Raw genomic sequence first — 19,035 nt, 5'->3', positions numbered from 1 at the left:
AGCATAAACAGAATAACAGTTCAACTAATCTGGCTAAGTGTGAATTCCCAGGTCCACCTGGTTCAAACACACTGTAGGATCTGACTGAGGTCTGAGTGCTTCCACGTAGTGATCGCAATGGCAGACAACTTGCAACTGGCCAGCAGAAACTATATATGGAGTAGTGCTCACCAGCACCACCCCTAATTGCTCAACCAATAGTATCCTGCTCAGGAGTCAGCTGATCGGCGTGGTCAGCTGACTCTCCCTGCCTAGTATAAGAATTCTGCCTCTCAGCGCGCGCGCGTGTATTCCTAAGCCTGTGTGCACTAACAGACCCAGCCACATCAAACACATGCTGCCGCGTGCAAACCGCCTCGCTGGACGCAGAACTAGCCGCCTGACTGTTGTTGCATGCGGCGGCTTTTCCGCGTTCCGCCTTGCCACTAGACACACGCTTCCACGCGCAAACCGCCGCGCAGGACGCGGAATCAGCCGCCTCCTCAGTAGCACACGCGGCGGCTTTTACGCAATCTCTCACAGTAGCTCACGCGGCGGCTTTTACGCGATCTCTCACAGTAACCCCCCCCCCCGAGGAGTGGACTCTAGACATCTCCTGCCCGGCTTCTCAGGATGTAAGTTATGAAACTCCTTTTTCAACTCCTCTGCATGCATGCGACATTCTGGCACCCAAGTTCTCTCCTCAATGCCATACCCTTTCCAATGCACTAAATACTGCACGGAATTCTGCACAAGCCGGGTGTCTAGAATCTTCTCAATTTCATATTCAGGTTGGTCAACAATCAACACAGGGGGGGGGGCGGAATCCACGTGCACTGCTGGCTTGAGCAAGGACACATGGAACGATCTCACACCTCGCATGCTGGTGGGGAGATCAATGGCATAAGTGACATCATTGATTTTCCTGCTCACAGGAAACGGACCCACAAATCTGGGACCTAACTTGGGAGACAGTTGCTTCAGAGCCAAATGTCGTGTGGACACCCAGACCAAGTCTCCTGGAAAGAATTCCCATTCTATGGAACATCTTTTATCGGCTTGTTTCTTCTGACTCTGGAAATCCCTCCTCAGATTTATTTCTACCATTCCCCAAGTCTGCTTCAAGGACCTCTGCCAATCTTCCAGGGCTGGAAACGGAGTGGCAGCCACTGACAATAGGGTGAACTTAGGTGACCTTCCTGTTACCACCTGGAATGGAGAAAAACCCGAGGAGGAGCTCTTCAAGTTGTTGTGTGCAAATTCTGCAAATGGCAGGAATTTGACCCAGTCAGTTTGAACATCTGCCACATAACATCTCAGAAACTGTTCCAGAGACTGATTGGTTCTCTCGGTCTGGCCATTGGTCTGTGGGTGGTAGCCTGATGAAAAAGATAGCTCCATGTCTAACTGATGGCAGAATGCCCTCCAAAATTTTGAAACAAATTGGACTCCCCGATCCGACACTATATTTTCCGGAATACCATGCAGCCGTAAAATATGTTGGATGAAGAGATCAGCCAATTCCTGGGCCGAGGGGAGTCCTTTCAGGGGGGCAAAATGGGCCATCTTGCTGAAACGATAGACTACCACACAAATGACCGTCATGCCCTCAGACCTGGGAAGTTCGCCCACAAAATCCATGGACAGATGGGTCCATGGCTCACTCGGGACTGATAATGATTGCAATGTTCCAACAGGTGCCTGACGGGAGGGTTTGCTTCTAGCACACACTGCACATTCTCTTACATACTCATTGCAGTCAGTTGCCAATGATGGCCACCAGGCACATCTTGCTATGAGGTCCTGAGTTCTGGTGGCCCCAGGATGCCCAGCATTCTTGTGGGAATGAAACAACTGCAGTATTTGTAGACGAAAAGGCAGTGGTACAAACTTGACCCCTTCAGGCTTTCCCTCAGGTACATCCTGTTGGAACGGACTCAATGTTTTTGTCCAGTCCCTCCAGGTCTCAGTGGCGGCCAGAACCACTTTCTGCGGCAGAATGGTTTCCGGGTCTGAGTGCTGTGCTGTCTTGGGTTCAAAACATTTGGACAAAGCATCAGCTTTGATGTTCTTACTACCCGGGGTATACGTGATTACAAATCGGAATCTCGAGAAGAACAATGACCACCGAGCCTGTCGGGGGCTAAGTCTCTTAGCGCCCTCAATGTACTCCAAATTCTTGTGGTCAGTATAGACAGTAATGGTATGTTCTGCACCCTCTAGCCAATGTCGCCATTCCTCAAAGGCCAACTTAATGGCTAGACGTTCCCTATTGCCTATATCGTAATTCTTCTCTGCAGGTGAAAACCTAGGGGAAAAATAGGCACAGGGGTGTAACTTTCCCTGCAACCCAGAACGCTGAGACAGCACAGCCCCTACCCCTACCTCTGAGGCATCTACCTCCACGATAAAGGGGAAGGTGGTGTCGACATGTCTCAAAATGGGTGCAGTACAGAACAATTTCTTTAGAGTGGAGAAAGCAGCATGGGCCTCAGGGGACCAGTGGTGAGTATCTGCCCCTTTCTTTGTGAGACTAGTGAGAGGTGAGATCACCGTAGAGTACCCCTTTATGAACCTTCTATAGTAGTAAGCGAACCCCAGAAACCTCTGGAGAGCCTTCAGTCCCACAGGTTGAGGCCACTCTAAAAAAGCTGAAACTTTTCCAGGGTCCATGGAGAGGCCAGAGGTTGAAATTATGTACCCCAGAAAGGCAACAGAGGTCACCTCGAAAATGCATTTCTCCAGCTTAGCGTACAGCATGTTTTGTCTCAACTTCCGTAACACAAACTTAACATGATCTCTGTGCTCGGAGAGGTTGGACGAGAAAATTAATATGTCGTCTAAGTATACCAAGACAAATTTGCCCAACACCTCTCTAAAGACCTCGTTAATCAGCTCTTGAAAGACAACCCGAAGGGCATCACCAGGTACTCGTAATGCCCGTCGGGTGTGTTAAAGGCCGTCTTCCATTTATCACCGTCCCTAATCCGCACAAGGTTGTAAGCACCCCTCAAATCTAGTTTTGAAAAAATCTTAGCATTGGTGACTTGAGTAAACAAATCATCTATTAATGGCAAAGGATAGCGATTATTTACTGTAATTTTATTTAGTCCCCGATAATCAATGCAAGGCCGGAGGCCTCCATCTTTCTTTTTCACAAAAAAGAACTCTGCCCCGGCCGGGGATAGAGAAGGGAGAATAAAACCTTTAGCTAAGTTTTCTCGAATGTATTCCTGCATGGCCAATTTCTCTGGCCCAGATAAATTATAGAGGTGACCTCTAGGGGGCATACAACCAGACCTGAGATCAATGGGGCAATCAAAGGGACGGTGTGGAGGAAGCTTATCTGCTGACTTGGGACAGAACACGTCTGCAAATTCTGAATATTGATCTGGCAATCCCTCCATGTGAATCTTGGTTTTTCCAAAGGTTACTTTCGCAAGACAATGATGATAGCAATGGGCAGACCAGTTTGTTAGCTGACCCGAAGCCCAATTGATCTGAGGCGAGTGGATTTGTAACCATGGCATGCCAAGAATGATCGTGGAGGTTGCCATTCATAACACAAAAAATGATAAACTTTCTTTATGCAACACCCCTATTGTGACCCCCAAGTCTGGGGTCTGGGAAAGAGGGTGATGATTACTTTGCAGAGGGGAATCATCCACCGCAGTGACCCGAATCTGTTGTTTTAGTGGGGAGATCGGAATCCCCAATCTCTTGGCAAATTTATAATCTATAAAATTAGCTGCTGAGCCAGAATCTATGAAGGCCTCAGTAGTCTCTGTCTTATCTTGCCAGTATATACTGCAAGGGAGAAGAAAACATTTGTCATCGAGAGGTAATGACTGCACGCCTAGGGTATTACCTCCGACTACACCTAGGCGGCAGCATTTCCCGACTTCTTGGGACAATTCTGTACCTTATGACCCCCCTCTGCACAGTAAAGACAGAGCTGCTCTGTTTCCCTGCATCTCCGTTCCACCTGAGACAATCTCGACTGACCAATCTGCATTGATTCCGGTAGGGGTGACTCAAGTGGAGATAGAGCAGAAGGAGACGCTGCGTAGGACAAGTACCTCACATTGTTCCTACCCCGGGTCTGTCTTTGGTATCGTAAACGACGATAAATTCTGATGGCCGATGAAATGGCCTCATCGATGGATTTGGGCTCAGGATGACCCAACATTAGATCAGAAACTGCGTCTGACAACCCTGATAAGAAACAGTCTAAAAGAGCAAATGAGTCCCATCGAGCTGACACTGCCCACTTTTTAAACTCCGCAGCATAGTTCTCTACCGGACCTTTACCCTGCCGTAGCAACTTGAGCTTCTGCTCAGCGGTCGAGGCAATGTCCGGGTCATCATAAATTATAGCCATAGCTTTAAAAAATTCCTCTACCGAGGTCAGGGCCTTATCCCCCGTGGGAAGACTATACGCCCAAGTCTGGGAATCCCCTGACAATAGAGTCTTAATGAAGGTTACTCTCTGTGCCATGGTTCCTGAGGAATTAGGTCTTAACTCAAAGAATGATAACACTCTGTTTCTAAAATTCCGGAAGTCAGATCTGTCACCAGAAAACCTTTCAGGTACAGGCATACGTATGTCTGTGCTAGTAGGAGATTGCACGGTATCCACAGCCGTCTGATAAACTTGTACAGTCCCAGACAAAGTGTTGAGTTGAGTCTGGTGACTGTCCAGTACTCGGGTGTAATTTTCCACCGTAGTGGTGAGTACATCGAGGCGGCTGCGGAGTGCATCCATTTGGGTTGGGTCTGCCGTTCTGTAACGATTGGTGTCAGCACGCAGAGAGAATCTGATTATTGGTGATCTGCAGTATCACCAAGAATGCAGATATATACCTGATTATTGATGATCTGCAGAATCACCGATAATACAGATATATTGCTAACCTCTGGACACCTTTTGGTATGTGAGTGTTTGGTGCAACAGTAGTACTTTGAGTAATGCACCTGCTGAGCAGGTGATAATGAGCAGTAAAGAGACACTGCTCTGAGAGCACAGGAACCTTCCAGCAGCCTGAGACTCCTCAAGGGGTGGAGTCAGGCTGAAGATAGGGAAGGCCAGAGAGTGAGTGACACCTGAAGGTGGATGTCACTATTTGGTCTGGAGACTATCTCTTAGTAGGAGAGATAGCTCGCGAGGTCGGGCTCGCCAGGTTGGCAACACACTGACAGATAAGTACAAAGACAGAAGGCTGATTTGGTATCCAAGGCAAAGCAGGGTCTGGCAACGGAATATCAGATATGCGAGGTACCGAATCAGAAGACAGAAGAGTAGTCAGAAAAGCAATAAGTCATAACAGATATCAAACAATGCCTAATCTGGGTGCGAGGTCCGTGGTCTCAGCACCCTGGAACTAGTCTGAAGAATACACAGATGGTAATAAAGTTCCCTAGTCTGGATACGAGGTCCGTGGTCTCAGCACCCTGGAACTAATCTGAAGAATAACACAGATGGTAATACAGTTCCCTAATCTGGGTGTGAGGTCCTTGGTCTCTACACCCTGGAACTAGTCTGGAGTATAACACAAATGATAGTACAGTTCTCTAAGCTGGGTGTGAGGTCCTTGGTCTCTACACCCTGGAACTAGTCTGGAGTATAACACAAATGATAGTACAGTTCCCTAAGCTGGGTGTGAGGTCCTTGGTATCTACACCCTGGAACTAGTCTGAGCATAAACAGAATAACAGTTCAAGTAATCTGGCTAAGTGTGAATTCCCAGGTCCACCTGGTTCAAACACACTATAAGATCTGACTGAGGTCTGAGTGCTTCCACGTAGTGATCGCAACAGCAGACAACCTGCAACTGGCCAGCAGAAACTATATATGGAGTAGTGCTCACCAGCACCACCCCTAATTGCTCAACCAATAGTATCCTGCTCAGGAGTCAGCTGATCGGCGTGGTCAGCTGACTCTCCCTGCCTAGTATAAGATTTCTGCCTCTCAGCGTGCACACGTGTATTCCTAAGTCTGTGTGCACTAACAGACCCAGCCACACCAGACACACGCTGCCGCGTGCAAACCGCCGCACTGGACGCGGAACCAGCTGCCTGACTGTTGTTGCATGTGGCGGCTTTTCCGCGTTCCACCTTGCCACTAGACACACGCTTCCGCGTGCAAACCGCCGCGCAGGACGCGGAATCAGCCGCCTCCCCAGTAGCACACGCGGCGGTTTTTCCACGATCTCTCACACTGGGTCATCGTATATGACCGCCATGGCATCAAAGAAAGCCTGAACTGAATTTAAAACCTCATGACCCTCAGGCAGGTTGTAGGCCCATGTCTGCGAATCCCCAGTCAGCAAGGTTTTAATTAATGTTACCCGCTGAAACTCAGAGCCTGATGCAATGGGTCTCATTTCAAAGTATGATTTGCACCTATTTCTAAAATTTCTGAAGTCTGACTTATGCCCTGAAAATTTCTCAGGTAGAGCCATTTTAGGCTCACGGACCAGAGAGGGAGGCGATGATGATGCAGATCTCTGTGAACGATTAACGGCTTCAGTCAAAGCGTTCAACTGAGCCTGTTGTGATGTCACAGTAGCATTTAACTGCGCTACGGCTGCGGTTAATGCTTGAATCTGAGCCTCCATAACAACTTTTGGTCTGCTGTTATGTAACGGTTAGTGTCAGAGTTCTGATTATTTGGTGATCTGCAGTATCACCAATAATACAGAAACTATATCTGATTATGCGGTGATCTGCAGAATCACCAATAATGCAGAAATAGTAACAGAAATGTCAGTACTTTAATCAGAGTGATCACACGTGTTCAGGTGCACAGGAGCACTCCCAAGTGAAATCCTCTGGCTGTGGGACTATCAACAGGACAGGAGAGGTCGTACAGGCAGAGTCAGTAACTGGTCGGTCAGGCAGCGCAGCAGTACAAAATCGGCAAACAGAACGTAGTCAGAGGGTAGCTAAGGTCGGCAACAATCAGATATACGGAAGTACAGAATCAGAAGGCAAGAGCAGAGTCGAGGTCGGGCCGGGATCGGCAACAATCAGATATGCGGAAGTACAGAATCATGAGGCAAGAGCAGAGTCGAGGTCAGGCCGGGGTCGGCAACAAGACAGATAGGCAGAGTACAGAATCGTGAGGCAAAAGATAGTCGAGAGTTCAGGCAAGGTTCATACACATAAAGACAATAATATCAATTATAATTATAGCTATCAAACAATTCCTATCTTGTGTGAAATCCCCGGTTTCCTCCCGGATCAAAGCACATCGGAACTATCTAAGGTCTGAGAGCTTAACCGCAAAGTTTCAGCAACAGCAGACAATGATGCACTGACAGTTTAGGCCTTAAATACAGACAGAGCCTTCACAAGTTCCGCCCAGCAGATTCCAGCCAATCAGTGCCCGCCCTGTCAGCTGACCGGCAGGTCAGCTGACCCGCCTCCTCAAAGCATAAAGGTCCTGTCTCCTGGTGCGCGCGAGTGCTGCCCTGCTTTGATGGACTCTGGAAAGACCTGACCTGGTGGGAAACGATGCCGAGGAGGCAGCGGCGGAATCCGCCGTGACGTCAGATGCGAGAGCGGTGGCCGCATCGCTCTCTGCTGCAGAGGTAATTTTGCTGTTACTGACACCTGCAGTATAGATTAGTTAGGTAGGTACCCCGCTGTATAGATTAGATAGGTGCCTGCAGTATAGATTAGATAGGTAGGTGCCCCGGAGTATAGATTAGATAGGTGCCTGCAGTACAGATTATATAGGTGCCAGCCTGCAATATAGATTAGATAGGTAGGTGCCCTGCAGTACAGGTTAGATAGGTAGGTGTGTGCAGCGGTGGGGAGAGTGGGCATAGTAGTTAAAACTCACCTTTCTTCCGCCGATGCTCACAGCTTCCATCTCCTTCCTGTCCCGGCATCTGCGTATTGGTAACAGCGCCCCCTGTGGTGACATGCGATCACGTCATCACATGGGGCACTGTTACCAATACGTCGGATGCTGGGAGAGGAAAGAGATGAAAGCTGTGAGCATCAGTGGAAGACAGGTGAGTTTTAACTACTATGCCCGCTCTCCCCACTGCCGCAGAGAATAATAGCTGGTATAATAGCTGGTATAATACTATGTGCAGTCACAGATGCAGTGAAAGGTATGCAGTGACTGGTATTACAATACAATGTGCAGCTTTCACACAGGTGCAGTTAACAGGGATGTACGGACTGGTATATAAAACTGTGTGCTGTCACACAGGTGCAGTGAAAGGTATACAGTGACTGGTATTACAATACAATGTGCAGCTGTCACACAGATGCAGTTAACAGGTATGCACGGACTGGTATATAAAACAGCGTGTGGTCACACAGGTGCAGTGAACAGGTATGCAGTGACTAGTATATAAAACTGCATGCTGTCACACAGGTGCAGTTAAAGGTATACAGTGACTGGTATTACAGTACAATGTGCAGTTTTCACACACACAGGTGCAGTGAAAAGGTAGGCACTGAATATGCTGGGCCTGGCACAGTATATCAATTAGCAAGGGCCAGCTGTGACAGACAGGGCTGTATATGCAAGTGTCAGTGGGCCACACAAAAAAAACCACATCACAAGAACATTAGCTCTCCAAAGAGCTGTTTTGGTGGTGCTTTTCAGCAACAAATATCAGCAAGGAGCAAGCTAACAGACCTCCTAACTATCGCTTTCCCTATCTCTCCAATGTCTCTCCCTTCTCTCACTAATACTGCAGCACACAGAGTGACAACATGGCCGACGCTGCTGCCTTTTATAAGGTGGGGGGGGGGGGCTCCAGGAGGGAGTGCAGCCTGATTGGCTGCCATGTGCCTGACTGTGGTGTAGAGGGTCAAAGTTTCGCCCAATTAAGTAGTATAGGGGGCAGGCCAAACTTGCATAAAGTGCGCGTTCGATCGAACCAGCAATGTTCGCACGAACGAATTCGCCGGCGAACTGTTCGGGCCACCTCTAGTGCCTAATTAATTAACATTTCTGGAAGAACATGGAAGCTTTCTACAACACCTGATTAGAACTCCTCAGATTGACTGGATTGGAAAGAGCCAATTCCTTGTTGTTTGGATGATTGTATTGCTGATATTTCCAGTTTCTTTGAGCTTGAGGTCTGGAATGTAGGTAGTGTTGGTGTAGTCTACCTAAACCTTAGGAGCAAGAGATGGATGCAAGATGGCTGGAACAACATCTAGTATATATGTGTAGTCTCTGTGTGTATGAACATGTTTTGTATGGGTTCTCGGTGGTGGAATTGGCTCAAACAATCATAATCATTTTGATCGTGGGTTACATACTTTTGATTAATTTAGTTTATTCTTTTTTCAGCTTTTTTATTTTCCTGCCTGACCACTCTATTTTGCCTGATCACTCTATTCTAGGTTTGCTATATCGATAGATAAATAAAGAAGGTAGTTAATTTTTTCAACCATTATGCAAACTGTAATGTGTACAATTATTATTACAGTAGATCCCATATTGAAATATTACATAATTTTATTGCTAACAGCAGCTATTTAGAATTATATTTATCAATATTTATCTAAAGTATGTCAAGCTAGACTTCATTAATTCATGTACTACTTAATAAAATGAAATTAAGAGTGCTGACACTACAGTCCTGAAACATTTCCCATCAGAAGAACTGACAATTTGTTACTAAAAAACTGCATTTGAAGGGCAGACGTGCAGAGGAAGTTAAACGCAAATGTTCTTTAAAAAATAAAATTCATACATATCAGATCATAGTATGTATGAATTATACACACAAAGAAATATTGATATAATATGTTTTTGAATATTAACTTCAACATGTCTAACATTGATTTTATTAAATGTTAAATTTGAAGCTTTGTCTTCTTGACAAATTAAGGATGGTGTAATATGTTACCTTTTGTATTCCACGCAAAGAGCTCATTGCTGATGCTCTATAACTAAACATTTTCAAAGTCTGAGGTTGAGACGCTTTATCTATTCTGGAGAAAGCTTTATGTGTAGATGACTTAAAGTGTACCCGAGGTGGATGGAGGGGGGGGGGGATGGGACACAGAGACATGTTCCGTGCTCACTAACATGCCTCTGTGTCTTCTCTCTTCGGTGCTCTCTGTTCCTGCTCTGCACTGCAACCACCCAAATCTTCCAACAATTTGCTTGTTGGTAGACTAACAGGGGAAGCGATGTCCTTTGCGGGAGAGGAACCATTGCTGCCAGGACCCATCCCTGCCTCTCCTTGGCCATTTTCTACCTTTTCCCTGCCGCTTTATAGCCTCTCTTCTCCTCCCTGAGCCTTGTGAAGTCCGAAGAGAAGCAAGGAGCTTGTCTGTAGTGTTGTGACCCCAGGGTTGCGGCCATTTTTTTAAATAAAGCTGAAGGATGACTTACTGTAGGAGCATGGGGAGCAGCTGTATCGGTCTCTACTTATCCAGCCAGCCCCCCGATCTGATAGTATGTTGTTTTTTTTTTATATATAAAATTCCGGCTTTGGCTCTCTTTAATGAAAAATCTTGCTAACACATACATACATATACACATACATAGGCCCCCCTTCTGCCAATAAAAAAGCTCTAACCCATTGAGGTGAGGACTACACAAGAACTTTGAGGTGCCCAGTGGCATCTGGCACCAAAACATTAGCAGCAGATATTTTACGTCCTCAGAACTTAACCACTTCCCCTCCCCCAGGGCAAGTAACTATGTCCCTGCAAAATGCCATAACTGCTTGCATGGGTGTAGCCACTATGTCCAACCCTGCCGCACATTCTTGCTTGCCCCCCTGTGCCCCCCATGCTTGTTACCACTGCCGATCATTGTTACGTAGTTCCCATTCATTGATCTAAGTCCCTGTGTGAATGAACGCAGCCATCCATGCGACAGCGCCGCCATTAACAAAGACATCCACTCATCACTTCCTCTTTGCATAGTAATACTATGCATAAGGAAGTCAGGCGCAAGGACATCATGTGGCAAAATAGTAAAATTACATCTACATTTTTTTTCAATAAAATACCTATTTTGACATTATTTTTACATTTCAAATTAACCCTTGACCTCACACTAGAAATGTGGCGAACGGTTCCCGAACCGTTCGCCGGCGAACATCTCTAAATCCATGGGCCTCTTACTACTTCCGGGTCACAATGACCCGGAGTAGTACGCCTGCGCTGCCCGGCGGAGCGCGTCCTAGATCGCGCTCCCGTTGCCGGGCACTCTTTGCGCATGTGCGTGACGTCATGAGTGACGTCACGCTCATGCGCAGAGAGTGCCCGGCAACAGGAGCGCGATCTAGGACGCGCTCCGCCGGGCAGCGCAGGCGTACTACTCCGGGTCATTGCGACCCGGAAGTAGTAAGAGGCCCAGAGAGGTTCGCCAGGCGAACTGTTCGGCCCAACACTACCTCACACACACCAAAAGTTACTGCCAAAAAATGTTTCAAAAAAAAATTATAAATAAAAAAAAATACATATATAGTTAACTTAGGGACTAAACTTTTTTAATATGTATGTCAGGAGGGTATGTTACCAATAATTTATAAATGATGGGCTTGTAACTAGGGATGGCACCTTTATTTCCAAATAAAATATTGCATCAAACATTGTACGAGGGGAAAATTTAAAATGTTGCAATAATCGGGACAAATGGGCAAATAGAATGTGTGGGTTTTAATTACGGTAGCATGTGTTATTTTAAAACTATAATGGACGAAAACTGAGAAATAATACATTTTTTTCCATTTTTTCTTATTTTTTCTGTTAAAACACTTAGAATAAAAAAATTCTTAGAAAAAAGTACCCCCCAAAAAAGCCTAATTGATGGCGAAAAAACAAGATATAGATTATTTTGTTGTGATAAGTAGTAATAAAGTTATAGGCAAATGAATGGAAGGAATGCTAACAGGTGAAAATTGCTCTGTTTTTTAAGGGGAAAAACCCTTGGACGTGAAGTGGTTAAATAGTGTGACATCCTTGTATCAAACTTTCCAGCTTTACCACACTTGTTTGATCAGACTGAGATGTGAAGAATGTCAGTCCTCCCCCAAAGTAAAATATGAAATCTGAGACAAGGTAACCGTCTTCGCTTGCTCCATGGTCTAGTTCTGATGCTCACTTGCCCTTTGTCTTGTCTTTCAGAGGTCTGTGCCTATGCAGCCCCATATACAACAGGCTGTGATGCACTGTTTGCTGTAACATCTTTCTTTCATGGTTAGCATATTTTGTAAGAACTTGTGCCACAGTAGCTTTTCAGTGGGATAGTACCAAATGAGCTAGCTAGTGCTCCCTATGTGCTCCGATAAATCCTAGGAGTCCCTGGCCTTGTTGATAGTTCACCATTTGTCCTTCTTTGACCACTTTTGGTAAGTATTAACCACTGCATGCCTTGATTTGCTTCAATCCTTACCCTAACCTGACAATGCTGGCCAGTCTGTACAGACGTGTGTCTGTTATGTAGCTGATGATGTCTTCTGTTGCTGATGGATGTCGGAACAGCGTGTACATGACGTCATGTGGTGGGCAGGGGAGAGGCACACAAAATGTAATTGCGGGGGTGAGTTGACCTGCTAGGCTTATCGATTGCGGAGTGGTGGCCGGCGGCCGCTGTACACACACCTGACTATTGGCTGAGGTGGCCCTAATTGGCTGCCTTAGTCAGGCGTGTGTGTGTGGGTAGTGGTGAGCTGAAATTTTGCATATGCAAAATTTCGCTTCGAAATTCACAATTATCCATTGTAATTGTAATACGAAATTTCAGAGAAAATAATAATTTCATGTAATTTTTCGTGACATTTTGCATAATTTTGTGCCAGCTTTAGTGGTTAATAGCAAAGCCCCCATACATGCTATTGCTACAAAATGTGTTAAATATTTTAAGTAGAATAGTGGGTAAAAGTCATAAAAATAATTTTTCAAAAAGACTTTATTAGTTTCTGAGAAAATCAATTTTAAATATGCAAAGAAAAATGTTTTTTAAACTGTTGCTTTTCTGAGTTTGAAAATCATTTTTCTTTGCATTTTTAACCACTTGAAGACTGCAGTGCTAAACCCCCCTAAAGACCAGGCCATTTTTTACAATTCAGACCACTGCAGTTATAACTGTTTATTGCTCGGTTATACAACTTACCACCCAAACAAATTTTACGTCCTTTTCTTCTCACTAACACAGCTTTCTGTTGGTGCTATTTGATTGCTGCTGCGATTTTTACTTTTTATTATATTCATCAAAAAATACAGGAATTTTGTCAAAAAAATGATTTTTTTTTAACTTTCTGTGCTGACATTTTTCAAATAAAGTAAAATTTCTGTATACATGCAGCGCGAAAAATGTGGACAAACATGTTTTTGATTAAAAAAAACCCATTCAGTGTATATTTATTGGTTTGGGTAAAAGTTATAGCGTTTACAAACTATGGTGCAAAAAGTGAATTTTCCCATTTTCAAGTATCTATGACTTTTCTGACCCCCTGTCATGATTCATGAGGGGCTAGAATTCAAGGATAGTATAAATACCCCCCAAATGACCCCATTTTGGAAAGAAGACATCCCAAAGTATTCACTGAGAGGCATAGTGAGTTCATAGAAGATTTTATTTTTTGTCACAAGTTAGCGGAAAATGAAACTTTGTGACAAAAAAAATAAATAATAAAAAGTTTCCATTTCTGCTAACTTGTGACAAAAAAAAATGAAATCTGCCACAGACTCACCATGCCCCTCTCTGAATACTTTGGGATGTCTACTTTCCAAAATGGGGTCATTTGTGGGGTGTGTTTACTGTCCTGGCATTTTGGGGGGTGCTAAATTGTAAGCACCCCTGTAAAGCCTAAAGGTGCTCATAGGACTTTAGGCCCCTTAGCGCACCTAGGCTGCAAAAAAGTGTCACACATGTGGTATCGCCGTACTCAGGAGAAATAGTATAATGTGTTTTGGGGTGTATTTTTACACATACCCATGCTGGGTGGGAGAAATCTCTGTAAATGAGATTTTTTAGATTTTTTTTTACACACAACTGTCCATTTACAAAGATATTTCTCCCACCCAGCATAGGTATGTGTAAAAATACACCCCAAAACACATTATACTACTTCTCCCGAGTACAGCGATACCACATGTGTGGCACTTTTTTGCACCCTAACTGCGCTAAGGGGCCCAAAGTCCAATGAGTACCTTTAGGATTTCACAGGTCATTTTGAGACATTTGGTTTCAAGACTACTCCTCACGGTTTAGGACCCCTAAAATGCCAGGACAGTATAGGAACACCACAAATGACCCCATTATAGAAAGAAGACACCCCAAGGTATTTTGTTAGGAGTATGGTGAGTTCATAGAAGATTTTATTTTTTTGTCACAAGTTAGCGGAAACTGTTTTTTATTGTTTTTTTCACAAAGTGTCATTTTCCTCTAACTAGTGACAAAAAATAAAATCTTCTATGAACTTACCATACTCCTAACGGAATACCTTGGGGTGTCTCCTTTCTAAAATGGGGTCATTTGTGGGGTTCCTATACTGCCCTGGCATTTTAGGGGCCCTAAACCGTGAGGAGTAGTCTTTAAACCTAATTTCTCAAAATGACCTGTGAAATCCTAAAGGTACTCATTGGACTTTGGGCCCCTTAGCGCAGTTAGGGTGCAAAAAAGTGCCACACATGTGGTATCGCCTTTACTCAGGAGAAGTAGTATAATGTGTTATGCGGTGTATTTTTACACATACCCTTGCTGGGTGGGAGAAATATCTCTGTAAATGGACAATTGTGTGTAAAAAAATGGAAAAAGTTGTCATTTACAGAGATATTTCTCCCACCCAGCATAAGCATAGTGTCTTTCATGTAGCCGGCTAACTACATTAGGGGGATTGGCCACGGCCCCTCCTGGATACAGGAGTTCTGAAATGATCTCTTCCTGAAATTTAAGGAAGGATGCTGTTCTCCCAGCCTTACTGTAGAGAACAAAACTGTTGTACACTGCCAATTGAATCAAGTAAATAGCCACTTTCTTATACCAGCGGCTGGTCCTTCGGGAAACTAAATAGGGAGCCAACATCTGGTCATTGAAGTCCACCCCTCCCATGTTTAAATTATAGTCGTGGACGGCGAGGGGTTTCTCAACAACCTCAGTTGCTCGCTGAATTTGGACTGTGTCTCCGTGAATGGTCGACAGAAGGTAAACGTCCCTCTTGTCCTTCCATTTCACTGCAAGAAGGTCGTCATTACACAAGGCAGCCCTCTCCCCCCGTGCAAGTCGGGTAGCAGTGAGATATTGGGGGAAGCCCCGGCGACTAGGCCGCACGGTGCCACAGCAGGGAATTCCGAGTATCTTCAAATGCTGATAGAGGGCCACACTTGTGTAGTAGTTGTCCACATAGAGATGGTACCCCTTGTGGAATAAGGGTGACACCAAGTCCCACACAATCTTGCCACTGCACCCCAGGTAGTCAGGGCATCCGACCGGCTCCAATTTTGTGTCTTTTCCCTCATAGACCCTAAAGCGATATGTATAGCCTGTGGCCCTTTCACAGAGCTTATACAGCTTGACCCCATACCGGGCGCGCTTGGTTGGGATGTACTGCTTAATGACAAGGCGCCCGGTAAAATGTACGAGGGACTCGTCTATACAGATGTTCTGTTCCGGGGTGTAAGCATCTGCATATTTTGGATGACAGGTGGTCTATGAGGGGCTGAAATTTGTGGAGCCGGTCATAGTCAGCGTGGCCTCTTTCATGACAGGTTGTATCATCATTAAAGTGCAGGAAGCGCAGGATGTCCTCAAACCGTGACCTGGACATGGCAGCAGAGTACATGGGCATGTGATGTATTGGGTGCGTAGACCAATAGGACCGCAATACATTTTTTTTAGTTAGACCCATGTTAAGGAGAAGGCCCAAAAAGATTTTAAATTCGAAAACTGTGACCTGTTTCCACCGAAAAGGCTGGGCATGGGAGCTGTTCGGATTGGCGGTGATAAATTGTGTGGCCTTATAGTTGGTCTCTGCCACGACTAAGTCGTAGAGATCCTCGGTGAAGATCTAGGGCCGATCCTAGATGATCTGTCTCCACCTGGACTCCAGACTGGGCGGTGAAAGGGAGCACTACGGGTGCGGTGGAATTAGGGAACTTCCAATGAGGGTTTGCCAGCACCTCTGGGAGCCTAGGGGTACTACGGGCCCGTGTTTCTGGTGGCTGCGACTGGGGTCTTACTGCACGTACCACCAAACCAGTTTCAACTGCCATGCTGGTGCTCGCCACTTCACCAGGGTCTACGGCAGTACTGGTTTCAAGTCCAGGATGTGCTGCGCTGTTGGTGCATGCCTCACCATCAAAATCTGGATCAGCGCTAGCACCACTCTGCTGCCCTTGAGGTTGATCCTGCGCAACCTGCGGTCCACTGACATGGGGTCGGGTACGCCTGGCGCTAGCAGGGACCACAACCTCGTCATCAGAACTATCGGTCAGAGAGTCACTGTCCTCTACAGGTTCATATTCTGAGCCGGATTCATCGGATGAGAAGTCCCAATCACTCTCACCCGACTCGGCCATAATACTGTAGGCCTCTTGCAGGGAATACATCTTTTTTGCCATTTTGGGCTGCAAAATTTAGGGGGTATTCCTCTGAGACCACCCAGGAAAAAAATGCACCTGTCTAGCAAATGGGAGTATTTGTTAAGTAATCAGCTGCGATCGCTCAGTTTTGATAAAAAAAAAAAAATCAAAACGGATCTTTATAGCGTCGCAACTATTGTGTTGGTTTTTTGCAGTGATCAGAAAACAAAAATTTCTTTCACTTGGTGGGGCGGGCTGAATGCAAGTGCGGCAGAACGATCAGGCCTGATCGGGCAAACACTGCGTTTTTAGTGGAGCCTACTCTAAGGTGACCCTAACGTACTTATATAGATCTGACTGAGATCAGTACTGATCACTTACAGATACTATATAGTACCAATGCTGATTAGCGACAGTGATGACGCTAATCAGCGACTTATTAGTGACTGCGGTGTAGTGGGCTGGGCGCTAACTACCTAACAAAGCCTAGCTAACTCACTGGCCAAAAAACAGTGCACAGGCAATTGATGTCACTCAGATCTCACTCAGACTCACATGTCACTCAGACCTTGATCAGAAATGTGCCAGGCGACCAGATATCAACCACAGTGCAGCTGTCAGATGCCAACCAATGTAAACTCACAGGGCAATCACAGATGATCATAAACCAATTACAATGCAATCAATACATCAATCAATCAATCAATCTGATGTTAAAAATCAGTGCACAGGCAATAGATGTCACTCACATGTCACTCAGACCTCGATCAGAGCTGTGACAGGCGACCAGATGACACTCAGACCTCAGTCAGACGCCTTGGCAGGGCAGTGAGGGGGGCTGTGGGGGGTGATCAGCGGCGATCGCGGGGGGGATCGAGCAGGGAAACGTGCGGGTCTTAGTGAGCAGGGCTGCCGTCCTCTCCCCTGGTGGTCCGGGAACGCTGTGACCAGGAGAGGAGGAAGCAGCCAGTATAATACACGTTGTTTACATAACAACATGTATTATACGCATAGGATTGGGCTGTTTGAACGATCGCAGCCCGCCGGCGCTGCTAATTGGCCGGCGGGCTGATGACACAGGGGGGCCGCAAGGGATGCCGGGCGATGTGCGCGCGCATGTGCGCGCTATCACCCGCATTGTACACGGAAAGGACCTTCCGTCAATCGGCGTTAGGCGGTCCTGGGGCTGCCGCCGCGGCCACGCCTACTGGCGTGACGCGGGCAGCAGGTACTTAAAATCCATTTTCTCAAAAACTACAAGGACTTTTTGGAAATTCTTTTTTGACTTGTATCCACTATTCTCCTTAACTTGTGTACCAATTGTGGTGTCTATAACATATATGAGGGCTTTGCTATTCACTACCAAAGCTGGCATGAAATTAGGCGAAAATTACGCAAAATTTAAATTAAATGACTATATAAAATCAATGAAATGTACAAATCATAGCGTGTAGGCAAAATTGCAAATATGTACGCAAAAATTTGCGTCATTGTAATTAGCTGATTACGATCATCACTATGTATGGGCCTTTATATACAGTGGTGTGAAAAACTATTTGCCCCCTTCCTGATTTCTTATTCTTTTGCATGTTTGTCACACTTAAATGTTTCTGCTCATCAAAAACCGTTAACCATTAGTTAAAGATAACATAATTGAACACAAAATGCAGTTTTAAATGATGGTTTTTATTATTTAGTGAGAAAAAAAACTCAAAACCTACATGGCCCTGTGTGAAAAAGAAATTGCCCCCTGAACCTAATAACTGGTTGGGCCACCCTTAGCAGCAATAACTGCAATCAAGCGTTTGCGATAACTTGCAACAAGTCTTTTACAGCACTCTGGAGGAATTTTGGCCCACTCATCTTTGCAGAATTGTTGTAATTCAGCTTTATTTGAGGGTTTTCTAGCATGAACTGCCTTTTTAAGGTCATGCCACAACATCTCAATAGGATTTAGGTCAGGGCTTTGACTAGGCCACTCCAAAGTCTTCATTTTGTTTTTCTTCAGCCATCCAGAGGTGGATTTGCAGGTGTCTTTTGGATAATTGTCCTGCTGCAGCACCCAAGATCGCTTCAGCTTGAGTTGACGAACAGATGGCCGGACATTCTCCTTCAGGATTTTTTGGTAGACAGTAGAATTCATGGTTCCATCTATCACAGCAAGCCTTCCAGGTCCTGAAGCAGCAAAACAACCCCAGACCATCACACTACCACCACCATATTTTACTGTTGGTATGATGTTCTTTTGCTGAAATGCTGTGTTACTTCTACGACAGATTTAACAGGACACGCACCTTCCAAAAAGTTCAACTTTTGTCTCGGCGGTCCACAAGGTATTTTCCCACAAGTCTTGGCAATCATTGAGATGTTTTTTTTAGCAAAATTGAGACGAGCCTTAATGTTCTTTTTGCTTAAAAGTGGTTTGCGCCTTGGATATCTGCCATGCAGCCCGTTTTTGCCCAGTCTCTTTCTTATGGTGGAGTTGTGAACACTGACCTTAATTGAGGCAAGTGAGGCCTGCAGTACTTTAGATGTTGT

General features: G+C 45.5%; 1 long non-coding RNA gene across 2 annotated transcripts in view; it reads left to right on the top strand.

Moving 5' to 3' along the window:
• The window catches only part of LOC137544547 (uncharacterized), a 166,256-nt gene that overhangs the window by 108,971 nt on the left and 38,250 nt on the right, over positions 1-19,035 (top strand). The window contains exon 4 of one of the 2 annotated variants that reach the window (XR_011025906.1): positions 11,891-12,033. The exons of the other annotated variant lie outside the window; for it this stretch is intronic. This is a non-coding gene — a long non-coding RNA (uncharacterized lncRNA). The remainder of the gene's footprint in view (positions 1-11,890; positions 12,034-19,035) is intronic. 2 annotated transcript variants of the gene reach the window in all.

The sequence above is a fragment of the Hyperolius riggenbachi genome, chromosome 2 (assembly GCF_040937935.1).
Source record: "Hyperolius riggenbachi isolate aHypRig1 chromosome 2, aHypRig1.pri, whole genome shotgun sequence".
Taxonomy (NCBI): Eukaryota; Metazoa; Chordata; class Amphibia; order Anura; family Hyperoliidae; genus Hyperolius; species Hyperolius riggenbachi.
Note: the sequence above shows the minus strand (reverse complement) of the source record. Positions and strands in the feature narration are given on the sequence as shown.